This window comes from Pseudophryne corroboree, chromosome 2 (genome assembly GCF_028390025.1).
Source record: "Pseudophryne corroboree isolate aPseCor3 chromosome 2, aPseCor3.hap2, whole genome shotgun sequence".
Lineage (NCBI taxonomy): Eukaryota > Metazoa > Chordata > Amphibia > Anura > Myobatrachidae > Pseudophryne > Pseudophryne corroboree.
In genome coordinates this window covers 990,637,787-990,654,924 of record NC_086445.1, presented here as the reverse complement: position 1 = coordinate 990,654,924, position 17,138 = coordinate 990,637,787, and the positions used below count along the sequence as shown (strand labels likewise).

General features: G+C 47.0%; 2 pseudogenes; one reads left to right on the top strand and one right to left on the bottom strand.

The window, feature by feature from the left end:
• Positions 1-11,818: 11,818 nt before the first annotated feature.
• Positions 11,819-11,937, bottom strand: LOC135053280 (5S ribosomal RNA; annotated as a pseudogene).
• A 1,791-nt stretch (positions 11,938-13,728) lies between these two features.
• On the top strand, positions 13,729-13,847 carry LOC135052718 (5S ribosomal RNA; annotated as a pseudogene).
• The last annotated feature ends 3,291 nt before the right edge of the window (positions 13,848-17,138 follow it).

Below are 17,138 nucleotides of genomic sequence, written 5' to 3'. Positions count from 1 at the left end.
AATATATTATTGACGGAGAACTGTTGTCTTTCGTGAACACGTTTCAGTTTGTTAATGATCAATTACAGCAAGTGCAGTGCATTATTCATATATGCAAATTAGCCAAATTAGTCTAACAATAGAACATCAACAGCTGTTATGTTGGCTGAAATATGTAACGAGTAGAATAATGCAGGAAATATTCTTACTGACATCATCTAACCTCACATAGCAGCTTGCTGGCAGAGCACAGGCAGCATAGCCCAAAGCAGCCAATCAGGTAGCAGCGTTCATTAGTAGAATGTGATGTGGTGTGAGTTATCGCAAACCAATCAGATATCTACTTTTAGCAGTATAGTAAATGAACCCTACTGAAAGCTATTACATGATCGGTTGATATGTTCTAATTGAGCTATTTTATTAAATGTGCCCTCTTGCCAATATACAGTATTAGCTTCCATTGCAGCAAGCGCAAGCGCTGGGGGCAACCCAGACCACCCACTTTCAGGAAGCTGCGATCCCACCCATGCTGATTGCAGGCAAGAGGTGGGGGCAGCACATCCTGCAGGGCTGCCATCAGAAATCATGGGCCCGGACTGACAAACAGGAAACAGGTACGTTATACATACATCTTTTATTACCACCATCCACAGGAGTAACTGGAGGTACATACACAGGGGTGTCGGATGATAGATAGACAGTGTCTAGATAGACAGTCAATAGATAGACACCGCAAGACAGACATTAGGTCGACAGGGTGAAAAGGTCGACATGAAAAAGGTAGACCTTACAAAAGGTCGACAGGGTCAAAAGGTCAACATGAAAATGGTCGACACTAAAAAGGTAGACACCATTTTCTTGCATTTTTGTGGTTTGTGTGGATAGTTTTGTCATCTGGGACCCCCAATTGTAGAAAGGCATACCCTCGCGGGACTCGCTTCACTCGCCACGCTTTGGGCTCGGTGGCTCGCTGCGCTTGCCACAAGGTTTATAACCAACTCTATGCCGACATGGATAGAGAAGGTATGAAATAGTCCAAAAACATGTAAAAAACAAACAAAAAACAAACAAACTGTGTCTACCTTTTTTTATGTTGACCATTTTCATGTCTACCTTTTGACCCTGTCGACCTAATGTCTGTCTAACATATGATGTCTATCTATTGACTGTCTAACTAGACACTGTCTATCATCCGGATACCCATACACAGCACTGTGTCCACGTGGGTCGAGTCCTCTTAGGGCAGCTTATCTTCACATGACAGGAGAGACAGACACGTCATCTCTTTCCCGCTACCAGCACCATAGGAGATGGACTTGGCCCACCTGCCACATCTATTGTTATGGCCAGCGTGGCAGCCAGCCTCCTCCATAATCAGGCAGCCGCAGCACCGCCTGCCTATACTTAGATGTTTCCATGTGTTGTAGACAGGAAAGGTAGGCCAGCAGGCCCCCACTCTATCAGGGCCCTGGACCCTAGTCCCAGCAGTCCCCCGTCCCCCCCCCTGATGGCGACACAACCAGCGCTCCAGATGTTTCTGTTGTTTAATACACAATCAGTTGGATGTAATAATTTGTGAGTGTAGCTGGAATCACACCAGAATAACTTGCAGAATAACAGACAGCTGCTAATGCAGAGGTTAGAATCACTGCACTGCACTGGAAGCCACTGTTCTCCCTCTGTAGCCCTAGGCTGTGGGAGCTGAGTAATGAAAAAGAACCCTGGGGTGACAACCTTACAGCTTCCTGTATAACTTACCAGTGTCCCTAAGACCCTACTTAATTATGCCAATATAGCTAAACAAAGAAACAAACATAATTTTCAAGTATGTATGTACATAAAACACTGTCCAATGCCCTCTTGTGGAATAATGACACTTCCACACAGTAGGATTGCTTGCCCAGGGCTGGCACAAGCCCTTGGTGCAACCAAAGTGGCATCCCTCACTTCCTAGGCAATTGTTCCTTCCACTGCTGTTTCTTACATAAGCACATGCGAGCTGTGGTGGCATCTTCTGATCTTCTGGCCTCGTAGCTCAGCATACCCACATGTAAGCTTACCCAATGGTAGGGCTGGCCCAGTGCCTGCCAATATTTAATCACAGCAAGAAGTCTTTGGGACTCTGCTCCGCTGACGGCCGGTCACACGTGGTTCCCCCACTGACCTTGCAAGTTGCTGAAGACAGTGCCAGGGATAGTGACATAGGCTACTTTTGAAGTCAACCAGTGAGAGAGGGGGGGTTGGGCCGCATGGAGGCTGTATACGGGCCCTCCCCTCTCTTTATCTACCCATGCATAGCAGTGTTGGGTTCACCCAATGACACCACTCAAAAAATAACCAACCAGAATGGAGCTATCTGGAACTCCAGCCGCACATGTACCACCAACATATAATAGTAGATAGGTCTGTCTTGTATAATATTGTGACATTTCAGCACTTTGTACTGAGTCGACTGCGCTTTCAATTAGTTATTTGCTTTTGACATTCATTATTATCCCTGTATGGTTTACAGTGAGTGCCCATTAAACAAGAACCTTAAAGAATACCCCTCAAGCACTCTTACTTACTTCTTTGCCAACCTTATTTTCCAGTCCAGGAAAGTATATTAATTTTGAAAAACATAAAATACACATTGGATAGCATGAAGAGGAAAGAGACTTAAGAAGCAGCTGTATACTAGAAATGGCTCAAGGAGTCTAATCTTCAGTCTTACGCCTAAAGGATTAGGGATCTGCTAGGAGTTGTGATTAAGAAGAATGCACATTAACAGATAAATACATTCTAGTAAAATTAAAGACCTTTAAGTCCAATCACGGAATTCATCAATGTAGTAAATTTCTAAGCTTTTCTTACAACACTGGATTATTGCGAGGCTTTTCTGTCCGTCGGGCAGCAATGGCTTCTTCATCTGAAGCCGTCAGGAACTTACTGTACAGACAGAGGGTAATATTAATGCAATGTGCATAAATCGATGTTGCGGACACAGCTTTACTCCTATACACAGACCACCCCAATCACACCTAACCACCAATAAAAACACAAAGCCCACCTACAAACATCCCTCCATCGTAACAGGCTCAGACCTTCATGATTTGCATTATTTCAATTTGCTTTTCATGTAGGCATAAGGTGCTGTGACATCATGCTCATGTGGTCATTCAGAGCCAATCTGCAGAGAGCTGGCCGCTTGATGATGTCACAGAATATTTCTCAGGAGTGCAGTGAGCATGCTCCTGCCACTATATGGGCTGTTCACATTAATACTCGTAAATATTTATACTGTAGGTGCTTGAACCATCGCTAACTTCATACTTCATGCCCACACATATACTGTATAGATGAAGATAGGAAAACTAAGCAGTATTATAAATGTAGATTTAGTTATGTAGTCAGTTCAAATATCTGTTTAATTTGCAGGTGGGTGTATTATCATTATTATTATCATACCTCCCAACTTAGATGATCATGGAACTGAGACCCTCTGCACGCAGATGGTGGCCCACGCCCAAAAAGGAGTGGTGGAATAACACCTTAGTGACCGTTGTATCCCTATACACCCCTAATTCCCGTCAAATCCCATTCCTGCGGAACCTTCTTGAGGAATAAGGTTAGACAAGGGGCGCTTATACTGTTAGGTGACTTCAATCTAGTACTAGATCCTAAGGTGGATAGGTCTACCTCACAAGGCCCTGGCCCCTCTCCTCGAGATATGGGCCCGTCCCTTGCTTTTAAGAAGCTGCCTGCGGAGTTCGACTTGTATGATGCCTGGCGCGTCTTTTCCCCTACAGAGAGGGATTATACTTTTTTTTCTGCTGTTCATAACAGTTACTCTAGGATTGACCTTATTCTCCTACACAAGAGGACTCTCCAACATATTCCAAAGCTTAAAATCCTCCCCATTACTTGGTCGGATCATGCCCCTGTATTGTGGTCCTGGGACGTGGGTTCGCATCTCTCCCCCCCCCCCCCCCCCCCCCCCCCGCCGCCCCTGGTGACTCCCAGAGTATCAATTGACGAATCCTGAGACTCTGTGGGCCCTTACTGACTCTCAATCAATGTATGTCCAGACCAATGCCCCTGAGGATACTTCTATCTTCACGTATTGGTGTGCCCTGAAAGCCGTGCTCCGGGGCACGTCCATCCAAAAGGGGGCCCAACTCAAGGCCCGCTCTAAGAAAACGCAGGCTGACTTGGAGTTGTCTCTACGGTCCTTAGAGTCTCAGAATCAAATCCGCCCTACTCGGGCTTTACGTAAACAACTTCAGGAGGTGCGGGCCCAACTCCAGAAGCTCTTCATGCTCCGTATGCAATCGGCCCTAGCTCGCTTCTGCAGCAAGTTTTACATAGCTGGAAATAAGGCTACCCGTTTGTTAGCGCGCAAACTTAGTAGCCGCCAAGCCCGTAATCGTATCAAATGTCTCATTGCCCCCTCCGGCAAACCCTGCCTTAATCCCCTTGATATTATTCTCATCATTCTATGCCAAATTATATAACCTGCATAAGGATTCTACTATACCTCAGCCCTCTGCGGCTTCTATCTCCGCCTTTTTAGATGGCCTTCCTATCCCCTCCTTGGATGAGGACACCCTGACATCCCTGAATGCCCCTTGGTCTCTGGAAGAAATACAACTTGTAATTCGGCAATTGCCAAAAGCCAAAGCCCCCGGGCCTGACGGCTTTATCAACTCCTTTTATTCCACGTTCATCGAGATACTCTCCCCTCTCCTCCTGCAGCTCTACTCTCAGGTCTCCAATACAGGGTGCTTCCCAGCAGAAATGGTTGAAGCCCAAATCGTAACCATCCCGAAGCCAGGTAAGGACCCTTCTGACTGCAAGAATTACGGACCTATTGCCATCCTTAACACCGATCTCAAAATTTATGCTAAGCTAATAGCCAATCGCTTGAATCCTTTACTCCCACGTCTCATACACCCAGACCAAGTGGGTTTTGTCCTTGGCCGTCAGGCCCCCGACAACACCCGGAGAGTCCTCGATCTGGTTGAGTGGCCTTCCCGCACTAAATCGTCATTTCTCTTACTCTCTCTCGACGCCGAAAAGGCGTTCGATCGCCTCCACTGTGGTTATATGCACCAGGTGTTGTCCAGGTTCGGTCTCCGCGGGGACATCCTCCGTTCTATTTTAGCTCTTTACGATGGTCCTTCTGCTAGAATATTTAGTAATGGTTTCCTTTCCTCCCCGTTTCATATTTCCAGTGGTACCAGGCAGGGATGCCCCCTTTCTCTGCTGATATTCGTACTAGCTATTGAACCCCTTGCCCAAATGATTCGACTATCCCCGAAATTTCCCGGTCTTACTGTGTGTGACACTTCCCATAAGCTCTGCCTTTTTGCAGACAATGTTTTATTGTTTGTTTCCGACCCGGGGACCTCGTTGCCCGTCCTACATGATATCTTGGAGCGCTTTAGCGCTGCTTCATATTATAAATTGAACACTACGAAATCGGATGCCCTTCCTATTAACATTCCAACCTCTGTTTTACGATCTTTGAAGGCGCGCTACCCATATACGTGGAAAGACTCCTCCCTAACATATCTGGGAATCTCCATCCCCTGCAACAAAACACAGGGCGATCGGGCACAGGTAGCATTAAATGTAATAACAATGTATAGAGAAAATACCAAAGTTGGACAGTGAGTAACCCTCTTTAGTGGGAAGGAAAAAGCGTGTATTCCAATTTTTAGTATGCTGTCCTAGTTGGTGGTGCGCCCAGAGCCAGAAAGTACACAGACTTACAATGGGAGAAAAAAGAAGGCTCTTGTGAGGGCGCACTCTTAGAAAGAAGTTGATACAATATGTGAATTGAAAAATGCTTAAAACATAACTTTTATTGATATTATTAAACCAAAATTTCCCATCCCAGGGATCCGTGAGAGAATAAAGAGTTTGTAAAAAATGTTAAAATGTTCTGGTCTCTTTATTTCAAAGAGTGTTCGGAAAGGTTGTAGACATTGGATTGTCATACCCCCATTTCCCCTGACCAGTACAGGGTTTCTGTATTGATGGGACCGGGGGGTGGTCAAAACAGAATATTTAAGAGAGTCCAAATAGACTTAACTTAAATTTAGTAGAATGGTAATCAATGGTCACCACACTAAGGATTAAATACCTGAATTATGTACAAATACTATCTTTATAGACAGAATTGGAGGCATTCAATTGCAATAAAGAATATAAAGACACTAATAGAGAAAATAAGAATTTACTTACCGATAATTCTATTTCTCGTAGTCCGTAGTGGATGCTGGGAACTCCGTAAGGACCATGGGGAATAGCGGCTCCGCAGGAGACTGGGCACAAATAAAGAAAGCTTTAGGACTACCTGGTGTGCACTGGCTCCTCCCCCTATGACCCTCCTCCAAGCCTCAGTTAGGATACTGTGCCCGGACGAGCGTACACAATAAGGAAGGATTTTGAATCCCGGGTAAGACTCATACCAGCCACACCAATCACACCGTACCACTTGTGATATGAAACCCAGTTAACAGCATGATAATAGAGGAGCCTCTGAATAGATGGCTCACAACAATAACCCGTTTTAGTTAACAATAACTATGTACAAGTATTGCAGACAATCCGCACTTGGGATGGGCGCCCAGCATCCACTACGGACTACGGGAAATAGAATTATCGGTAAGTAAATTCTTATTTTCTCTGACGTCCTAGTGGATGCTGGGAACTCCGTAAGGACCATGGGGATTATACCAAAGCTCCCAAACGGGCGGGAGAGTGCGGATGACTCTGCAGCACCGAATGAGAGAACTCCAGGTCCTTCTCAGCCAGGGTATCAATTTCGTAGAATTTTGCAAACGTGTTTGCCCCTGACCAAGTAACAGCTCGGCAAAGTTGTAAGGCCGAGACCCCTCGGGCAGCCACCCAAGATGAGCCCACCTTCCTCGTGGGATGGGCTTTAACAGATTTAAGCTGCGGTAATCCCACCGCAGAATGCACCAGCTGAATAGTGCTACACATCCAGCGCGCAATAGACTGCTTAGAAGCAGGAGCACTCAGCTTGTTGGGTGCATACAGGATAAACAGCGAGTCAGACTTTCTGACTCCAGCCGTCCTGGAAATGTAAATTTTCAGGGCCCTGACTACGTCCAGCAACTTGGAATCCTCCAAGTCCCTAGTAGCCGCAGGCACCACAATAGGTTGGTTCAAGTGAAAAACTGAGACCACCTTCGGGAGAAACTGAGGACGAGTCCTCAATTCTGCCCTATCCATATGGAAAATCAGATAAGGGCTTTTACAAGACAAAGCCGCCAATTCTGAAACTCACCTGGCCGAAGCCAGGACCAACAGCATGACCACTTTCCACATGAGATATTTTTAAATCCACAGTCTTAAGTGGTTCGAACCAATGTGATTACAGGAATTCCAAAACCACATTGAGATCCCAAGGTGCCACTGGGCACAAAAGGAGGCTGAATATGCAGAACTCCTTTGACAAAAAGTCTGAACTACAGGCAGTGAAGCCCGTTCTTTCTGCAAGAAAATCGACAGAGCCGAAATCTGGACCTTGATGGACCCCAATTTGAGGCCCAACGTCACTTCTGCTTGCAGGAATTGTAGGAATCGACCCAGCTGACATTCCTTCGTCGGGGCCTTCTTGGCCTCACACCACGCAACATATTTTCGCCCAATGCAGTGATAACGTTTTGCGGTGACATCCTTCTTGGCTTTGAGCAGGGTAGGGATGACTTCCTCCGGAATGCCCATTAGGATCCGGTGTTCAACCGCCATGCCGTCCAACGCAGCCGCGGTAAGTCTTGGAACAGACAGGATCCCTGCTGCAGCAGGTCTTGTCCGAGCGGCAGAGGCCAAGGGTCCTCTGCAAGCATCTCTTAAAGTACCGGGTACCCAGCTCTTCGTGGCCAATCCGGAACCACGAGTATAGTTTCCACTCCTCGCTTTCATATGATTCTCAGTACCTTGGGAATGAGAGGCAGAGGAGGAAACACATAAACCGACTGGTACACCCACGGTGTCACTAGAGCGTCCCCAGCGATCGCCTGAGGGTCCCTTGACCTGGCGCAATATCTTTTCAACTTTTGTTGAGGCGGGACGCCAACATGTCCACCCGTGGTCATACCCAACGGTTTTTCCGCATTTGGAAAACTTCTGGATGAAGTCCCCATTCTCCCGGGTGTAGGTCGCCCATTGGAGAATCCTTGTGGCTTCTGCCATCGCCATCCTGCTTCTTGTGCCGCCCTGTTTGTTTACATGGGCGACCGCCGTGATGTTGTCTGATTGGATCAGTACCGGCTGGTTCTGAAGCAGGGGCCTTGCTTGACTTAGGGCATTGTAAAAAGCCCTTAGCTCCCGGATATTAATGTGAGGCGAAATTTCCTTGGAAATTTCTTCCCTGTGTGACTGCACCCCAGCCCCGAAGGCTGGCATCCGTGGTCACCAGGACCCCGTCCTGTATTCCGAATCTGCGGCCCTCTAGTAGATGAGCCCTCTGCAGCCACCACAGCAGCGACACCCTGTTTCTTGCGGACAGGGTTATCCGCTGTTGTATCTGTAGATGGGACCCGGACCATTTGTCCCACAGGCCCCACTGGAACGTCCTTGCGTGGAACCTTCCGAATGGAATTATGCTTCGTACGAAGCTACCATTTTCTCCAGAACTCGTGTGCATTGATGTGCCGACACTTGTCCTGGTTTCAGGATGTCTCTGACTAGAGATGACAACTCCTCGGCTTTTTCCACTGGAAGAAACACTCTTTTCTGGTCTGTGTCCAGAATCATTCCCAGGAACAGAAGACGTGTCGTCGGGACCAGCTGTGACTTTGGAAAATTGAGAATCCAGCCGTGCTGTTGTAGCACTTCCCGAGAGAGTGCTACCCCTATTACCAACTGTTCTTTGGACCTCGCCTTTATCAGGAGATCGTCCAAATACGGGATAATAAAAACTTCCTTCTTGCGAAGGAGTATCATTTCGATCATTACCTTGGTAAAGACCTTCGGAGCCGTGGGCAACTCCAACGGCAGCATCTGGAACTGATAGTGACAGTCCTGTACCACACATCTGAGGTACTCCTGGTGAGGAGGGTAAATGGGGACATGCAGGTACGCATCCTTGATGTCCAGGGAGACCCTGTAATCCCCCTCGTCCAGGCTCGTAATAACCGCCCTGAGCGATTCCATCTTGAACATGAATCTTCTGATATAAAAAATTCAAGCATTTTAATTTTAAGATGGGTCTCACCGAACCGTTCTGTTTCGGTACCACGACCATTGTGGTATAGTAACCCCTTCCTTGCTGAAGGAGGGGCACCTTGACAATCACTTGTTGTGATTATAGTGTTGAATAGTCACCAACACCGCCTCCCTGGCAGAGGGAGGTGCCGGTAAGGCAGATTTTATGAAACGGCGGGGGGGCGAACATCTCGAACTCCAGCCTGTACCCCTGAGAAACTACGTGAAGGACCCAGGGATCCATGTGAGAGAGCCCACTGGGCGCTGAAATTTCTGAGACGGGCCCCCACCGTACCCGGGTCCGCCTAAGCAGCCCCAGCGTCATGCTGTGGGCTTACCGGACGCAGGGGAGGACTTCTGCTCTTGGGAACTAGCTGTTGCTTTTTCCTCTACCTTTGCCTCTCGGCAGAAAGGATGAGCCTCTAGCCCTCTTGCTTTTCTGGGGCCGAAAGGACTGTACTTGATGATACGGTGCTTTCTATTGTTGTGGGGTAACCTGTGGCAAAAAAGTCAATTTCCCAGCAGTAGCTGTGGAAACGAGGTCTGACAGACCATCCCCAAACAGTTTTACCCCCTTATAGGGCAAACTTCCATGTGCCGATTCGAGTCGGCATCGCCTGACCATTGCCGAGTCCATAACCCCCGTCTGGCGGCAATGGACCTAGCGCTTATTTTTGATGCCAGTCGGCAATTATCCCTCTGTGCATCACGCATGTATAAGACCACGTCTTTTATATGCTCTATTGTCAGGAAAATATTGTCCCTATCCTTAGTTATTTTCCGACAGGGAATCTGACCATGCAGCGGGAGCACTGCACATCCATGCCGAAGCAACGGCTGGTCGCAATATAATGCCCTAGTGTGTGACTATATCTTATAGGGTAACCTCCTGCTTTCTATCAGCAGGTTCCTTCAGGACGGCCGTATCCGGAGACGGTAGTGCCACCTTTTCTGATAAGCGTGTAAACGCTGTATCTACCCTATGGGGTGTTTCACCGCGTGACCTATCCTCTGGCGGGAAAGGGTACGCTGCCAATAACCGTTTTGAAATTATCAATTTCTTATCGGGAGAAGACCACGCTTCCTCACACACCTCATTTAATTTCTCAGATGCAAGAAAAACTACTAATAGTTTTCTCTCACCAAACACAATACCCTTTTTTATGTGGTATCTGGGGTATAATCATAAATGTGTAATACATTTTTCATTGCCTCAATCATGTAACGGGTGGACCTATTTGGAGGGTACACTAGTCTCATCGTCGTCGACACTGGAGTCGGCATCCGTGTCGACATCTGTGTCTGCTATCTGAGGTAGCGGGCGTTTTTAGAGCCCCCCATGACATTTGAGACGCTGGAACAGGCACAAGCTGAGTAGCCGGCTGTTCTGTGTCGTCGACCTTTTATGTAAGGAGTTGACACTTTCACGTAATCCTTCCATAAATTCAACCACACCGGTGTCGACCCCGCAGGGGGTGACAACATATTTACAGGCATTCGCTCCGCCTCCACCTCATTATCCTCCACATACATGTCGACACAGCCGTACCGACACACAGCCCACACACAGGGAATGCTCTGATAGAGGACAGGACCCCACAAAGCCCTTTGGGGAGACAGAGGGAGAGTATGCCAGCACACACCAGGGCGCTATATATCACAGGGATAGCACCTATAAAAAAGTGTTTTCCCTTATCGCTGCATATATATATTGTATACTGCGCCTAAAATGTGCCCCCCCTCTCTTTTTAACCCTTTCTGTAGTGTATTAACTGCAGGGGAGAGCCAGGGAGCTTCCCTCCAACGGAGCTGTGAGGGAAAAATGGCGCCAGTGTGCTGAAGGAGATAGCTCCGCCCCTTTTTCACAGACTTTTCTCCCGCATTTTTATGGATTCTGGCAGGGGTTAATGTACATCCATATAGCCCTGGGGGTTATATGTGATGTATTTTTGCCAGCCAAGGTGTGTATATTGCTGCTCAGGGCGCCCCCCCCCAGCGCCCTGCACCCTCAGTGACCGGAGTGTGTGGTGTGCATGAGGAGCAATGGCGCACAGCTGCAGTGCTGTGCGCTACCTTGGTGAAGACTGATGTCTTCTGCCGCCGATTTTCCGGACCTCTTCTTGCTTCTGGCTCTGTAAGGGGGCCGGCGGCGCGGCTCTGGGACCGGACTCCGAGGCTGGGCCTGTGTTCGATCCCTCTGGAGCTAATGGTGTCCAGTAGCCTAAGAAGCCCAAGCTGGCTGCAAGCAGGCAGGTTCGCTTCTTCTCCCCTTAGTCCCTCGATGCAGTGAGCCTGTTGCCAGCAGGTCTCACTGAAAATAAAAAACCTAAAACTAACTTTTTTCTAAGAAGCTCAGGAGAGCCTCCTAGATTGCACCCTGCTCGGTCGGGCACAAAGATCTAACTGAGGCTTGGAGGAGGGTCATAGGGGGAGGAGCCAGTGCACACCAGGTAGTCCTAAAGCTTTCTTTAGTTGTGCCCAGTCTCCTGCGGAGCCGCTATTCCCCATGGTCCTTACGGAGTTCCCAGCATCCACTAGGACGTCAGAGAAATACTGGATAGAATTAGTGGTGATACTGCTGTTGGTGTCTCGTATCACATGGAAAGGGAAATTCATTCCCGTTCTACAACACCAGGTATTTGCAGGCAGTCTCCTCTCCTGATACTGACCCGGCCCAACGCTGTTTTGCTTCCAAGATCGGACGAGATCGGGCGCTGGCAGCGTGGTATGGTAGTAGAGATTTATGTGTACACCAATGAGAGTGCACCTATATAAGAAAATGAGGAGTAGGAAATCAAGAGGAGATAAAGGAGAGAGAAATGACTAGATAAAGAGGGTGAAAATATGTGGATCTGCTTTCCACGTTAGACACGGTTCAGAGATTCCCACTAATGTGGTACAGTGCACCGAGAATCGTGGATGAGAGTCCACGAAATGAGTGAATAGAGAGATATATAAGATAGACAGTTCCTCTCAGAGGGACTGTATGGCAGGCTGATAACTTCAGTAGGGTAGTGGGGCGGTTTAACCGCTACAAAAGTTTATTAACACAAGGGACTAACAAGTCCTAATGGTATGGGGAAGACCTCCCTGGCGTCTCCCCCTTTGACCCTAGTGTAAATGGAAGATAAATTATATCTCACAGAAGAGAATAGGATTCAGAAGGAGGTATATCACCATGCATAAAAAAATATTGATTAGAATAACAGAATTCAGATTGTAAACAGATTCCCACAATATCAGGGAGAGCATGCTTTAAACATCATGATTAGATATAGGTTATTTTGGATCAACAGCAGTATAGTGCAAATTAATTGTACAATAGAAGAGTATACTGATATCAAAATAACAGGTATAAACAAAACAAAAAAAAACAAAAAAAAGTTTGTCCCAATATCAAAGTGGGAAAGATGCTGAAAGAAATGCCTGTGTTCGGAGTAGAGTATTCTGTCTATATTATTTTGATGCCATAATTATCTACAGACAATAATGAGACATAAGTGGTATAGAAAATAATGCTGACCTGGCCTCAGTTAAGAGACTGGGATTTGGCCCATATGTGGGAGAAACCCCTTATACACAAAAATCACACTGTTATATGGTAAGTGCAGATAGGGTTAAATAATTTCCCTGATTAAAGTGTTGCTATCTGTGGGACATGACCACAAGATAGAAGGGGCTTACGATTCTCCAATCACTCCAACAGGCCAGGTAAGCAGGTCAAATTTGCCTCAGGTACAGTTTCTTAACTGAGGCCAGGTCAGCATTATTTTCTATACCACTTATGTCTCATTATTGTCTGTAGATAATTATGGCATCAAAATAATATAGACAGAATACTCTACTCCGAACACAGGCATTTCTTTCAGCATCTTTCCCACTTTGATATTGGGACAAACTTTTTTGTTTTGTTTATACCTGTTATTTTGATATCAGTATACTCTTCTATTGTACAATTAATTAGCACTATACTGCTGATGATCCAAAATAACCTATATCTAATCATGATGTTTAAAGCATGCTCTCCCTGATATTGTGGGAATCTGTTTACAATCTGAATTCTTTTATTCTAATCAATATTTTTTTATGCATTGTGATATACCTCCTTCTGAATCCTATTCTCTTCTGTGAGATATAATTTATCTTCCATTTACACTAGGGTCAAAGGGGGAGATGCCGGGAGGTCTTCCCCATACCATTAGGACTTGTTAGTCCCTTGTGTTAATACATTTTTGTAGCGGTTAAACCGCCCCACTACCCTACTGAAGTTATCAGCCTGCCATACAGTCCCTCTGAGAGGAACTGTCTATCTTATATATCTCTCTATTCACTCATTTCGTGGACTCTCATCCACGATTCTCGGTGCACTGTACCACATTAGTGGGAATCTCTGAACCGTGTCTAACGTGGAAAGCAGATCCACATATTTTCACCCTCTTTATCTAGTCATTTCTCTCTCCTTTATCTCCTCCTGATTTCCTACTCCTCAATTTCTTATATAGGTGCACTCTCATTGGTGTACACATAAATCTCTACTACCATACCACGCTGCCAGCGCCCGATCTCGTCCGATCTTGGAAGCAAAACAGCGTTGGGCCGGGTCAGTATCAGGAGAGGAGACTGCCTGCGAATACCTGGTGTTGTAGAGCGGGAATTAATTTCCCTTTCCATGTGATATGAGACACCAACAGCAGTATCACCACTAATTCTATCCAGTATTTCCCTATTAGTGTCTTTATATTTTTTATTGCAATTGAATGCCTCCAATTCTGTCTATAAAGATGGTATTTGTACATAATTCAGATATTTAATCCTTAGTGTGGTGACCATTGATTACCATTCTACTAAATGCAAGTTAAGTCTATTTGGACTCTCTTAAATATTCTTTTTTGACCACCCCCCGGTCCCATCAATACAGAAACCCTGTACTGGTCAGGGGAAATGGGGGCATGACAATCCAATATCTACAACCTTTCCGAACACTCTTTGAAATAAAGAGACCAGAACATTTTAAACATTTTTACAAAATCTTTATTCTCTCACGGATCCCTGGGATGGGAAATTTTGGTTTAATAATATCAATAAAAGTTATGTTTTAAGCATTTTCCAATTCACATATTGTATCAACTTCTTTCTAAGAGTGCGCCCACACAAGAGCCTTCTTTTTTCTCCCATTGTAAATCTCCATCCCCTCTCATTTCCAGAACGTACATTCTCTCAATTATGTGCCTCTACTGTCTCACTTAACCTCACTGACTTCTGCTTGGATGGGCTTCGAGGTCTCCTGGCTGGGCCACTTAGCGGTATTTAAGATGATGTTGTTACCAAAACTTATGTATTTATTTTGAGCCATCCCCTACACAGTTCCTCGTAAACTGTTAACCCAGATGCGAAGGTTGATGTTATCGTATGTTTGGAAATGTAAACCTCCCCGATTGGCCTACACTTGTATGATTCGCTCTAAGTCACAGGGGGGCCTCACACTCCCTGATTTACTCAGGTACCATGAGGCGTCTATGCTCTCCCAATTGTCCGATCTGTCCCTCCCCCCCACTCTAAACCATGGGTGGATCTAGAACGTGCCCTATTCCGAGACTTCCCCCTCACTGATCTCCTGTGGCTGCCCCGACAACTCCGCCCCCACTGTCCATTGTCACCCTCCTCCATATACGATGCCCTGACAATCTGGGACTCTAGACTCTCACCTTCCTTTAATATTACAGTACCCACTAGAAACATCTCTCTGTCTGCGTTGGATAAAGTGCTGTCTTATCTCCACTTCTACTGGAGAAGTTTAGGTATGGAATCCCTCACTGATATCTTCTCCCCAGCCTCCCTTCTGTCGTTTTCAGATCTACAGGCTAAATATGACCTTGACCCTTTAGCCTGGCTCTATTATTACCAACTTAAGCATTGGATAGACAGTATGACCATTAGCCCTAACGTCTTCCGACCAACTCCCCACCAACAGTGTCTTGCATAGATTGACTAAACTCTCATCTCATGGAGCCATTTCTGACTGGTATAATTTGCTGTCACCCTCGATCGCCACAACTAAATCTCCCGCTCAACTTAAGTGGGAAGCCGATCTCCACCGTACTTTTACTCTTAAGCAGTGGGAATCTATTCATCTTCTTCTAAATGTACTAACCACACCGAAATGCACATTAAATTATCAGTCCGGCGGCAGCGTATCTCAGTTGTCACCACACGGAGGAGAGCGCGGCTATTGTCGGGCGGTGGCGGCGTCTAGGACTTGAAACCAGCCGCCGGTTCGTGAGCCAATCAGAGCTCGCGGACCGGCAGCCAATCAGGAGCCGCGGCTGCCGGTCCGCGAGCTCTGATTGGCTCTCGAACCGGCGGCTGCTTTCAAGTCTTACACTCCTCCGCCCAACATAGCCGCACTCTCTTCCGTGTCCCCGCCGAAAGGAGCGGTAAGCGGGATGGGGGGACGGGGACGGGGGGCATCTGTATACCTGGCACTGTGGAGGCATCTGTATACCTGGCACTGTGGGGGCATCTGTATACCTGGCACTGTGGGGACATCTGTATACCTGGCACTGAGAGGCATTTGTATACCTGGCACGGTGGGGGCATCTGTATACCTGGCACTGTGGGGACATCTGTATACCTGGCACTGTGGGGGCATCTGTATACCTGGCACTGTGGGGGCATCTGTATACCTGGCACTGTGGGGACATCTGTATACCTGGCACTGTGGGGGCATCGGTATACCTGGCACTGTGAGGGGCATTTGTATACCTGGCACTGTGAGGGACATCTGTATACCTGGCACTGTGAGGGGCATCTGTATACCTGGCACTGTGGGGGCATCTCTATACCTGGCACTGTGAGGGGCATTTGTATACCTGGCACTGTGGGGACATCTGTATACCTGGCACTGAGGGGCATTTGTATACCTGGCACTGTGGGGGCATCTGTATACCTGGCACTGTGGGGACATCTATATACCTGGCACTGTGAGGGGCATCTGTATACCTGGCACTGTGGGGGCATCTGTATACCTGGCACTGTGAGGGGCATTTGTATACCTGGCACTGTGGGGGGCATTTGTATACCTGGCACTGTGGGGGCATCTGTATACCTGGCACTGTGAGGGGCATCTGTATACCTGGCACTGTGGGGGCATTTGTATACCTGGCACTGTGGGGGCATCTGTATGCCTGGCACTGTGAGGGGCATTTGTATACCTGGCACTGTGGGGGCATTTGTATACCTGGCACTGTGGGGGCATCTGTATACCTGGCAATGTGAGGGGCATTTGTGGATCTGGCACTGCACTATTGGGGGCATATGTGTATCACGTCCCATTTTAACTGGCCACACCCATTTTTTTGGCGCGCGCGGGGGCAGACTTGTATGGCTCCCGAAGGATTTTATAAGTATCCAAATGGCCCTCGGTAGAAAAAAGGTTCCCCACCCCTGCTATAGACCATCTTTAGTGTTCATTATGAATACTATAATACATACACTATTCAGTGTATAAGGAGACCAATATGTACATATATGTCTATGGAAAGTACTAGGTTCTTCTCCTACTCTTTCAGACTCCTGGATTGTGGAATGATGAACAATCTTGGAAAAAAATATTCAGCCCAGGCAGGCTGGCCCTACTGCCACATATTATGGCTTACTGGGATCAGGGACCGTGTCTACAGTGTATGTCTGATATGTTACATACACAGCACATTGTATGAGGCACACTATGGGGTCTATGTACGAAGCCTTGGAGATAGATAAAGTGTAGAGGGATAAAGTACCAACCCATCAGCTCCTGACTGCCATGTTACAGGCTGTGTGAAAAATGACAGCTAGGAGTTGTTTGGTTGGTACTTTATTTCCATCCGTTTCATCTTTCTCCAAGGCTTGGTACATAGGGGGTCATTCCGAGTTGTTCGCTCGTTGCCGACTTTCGCAAC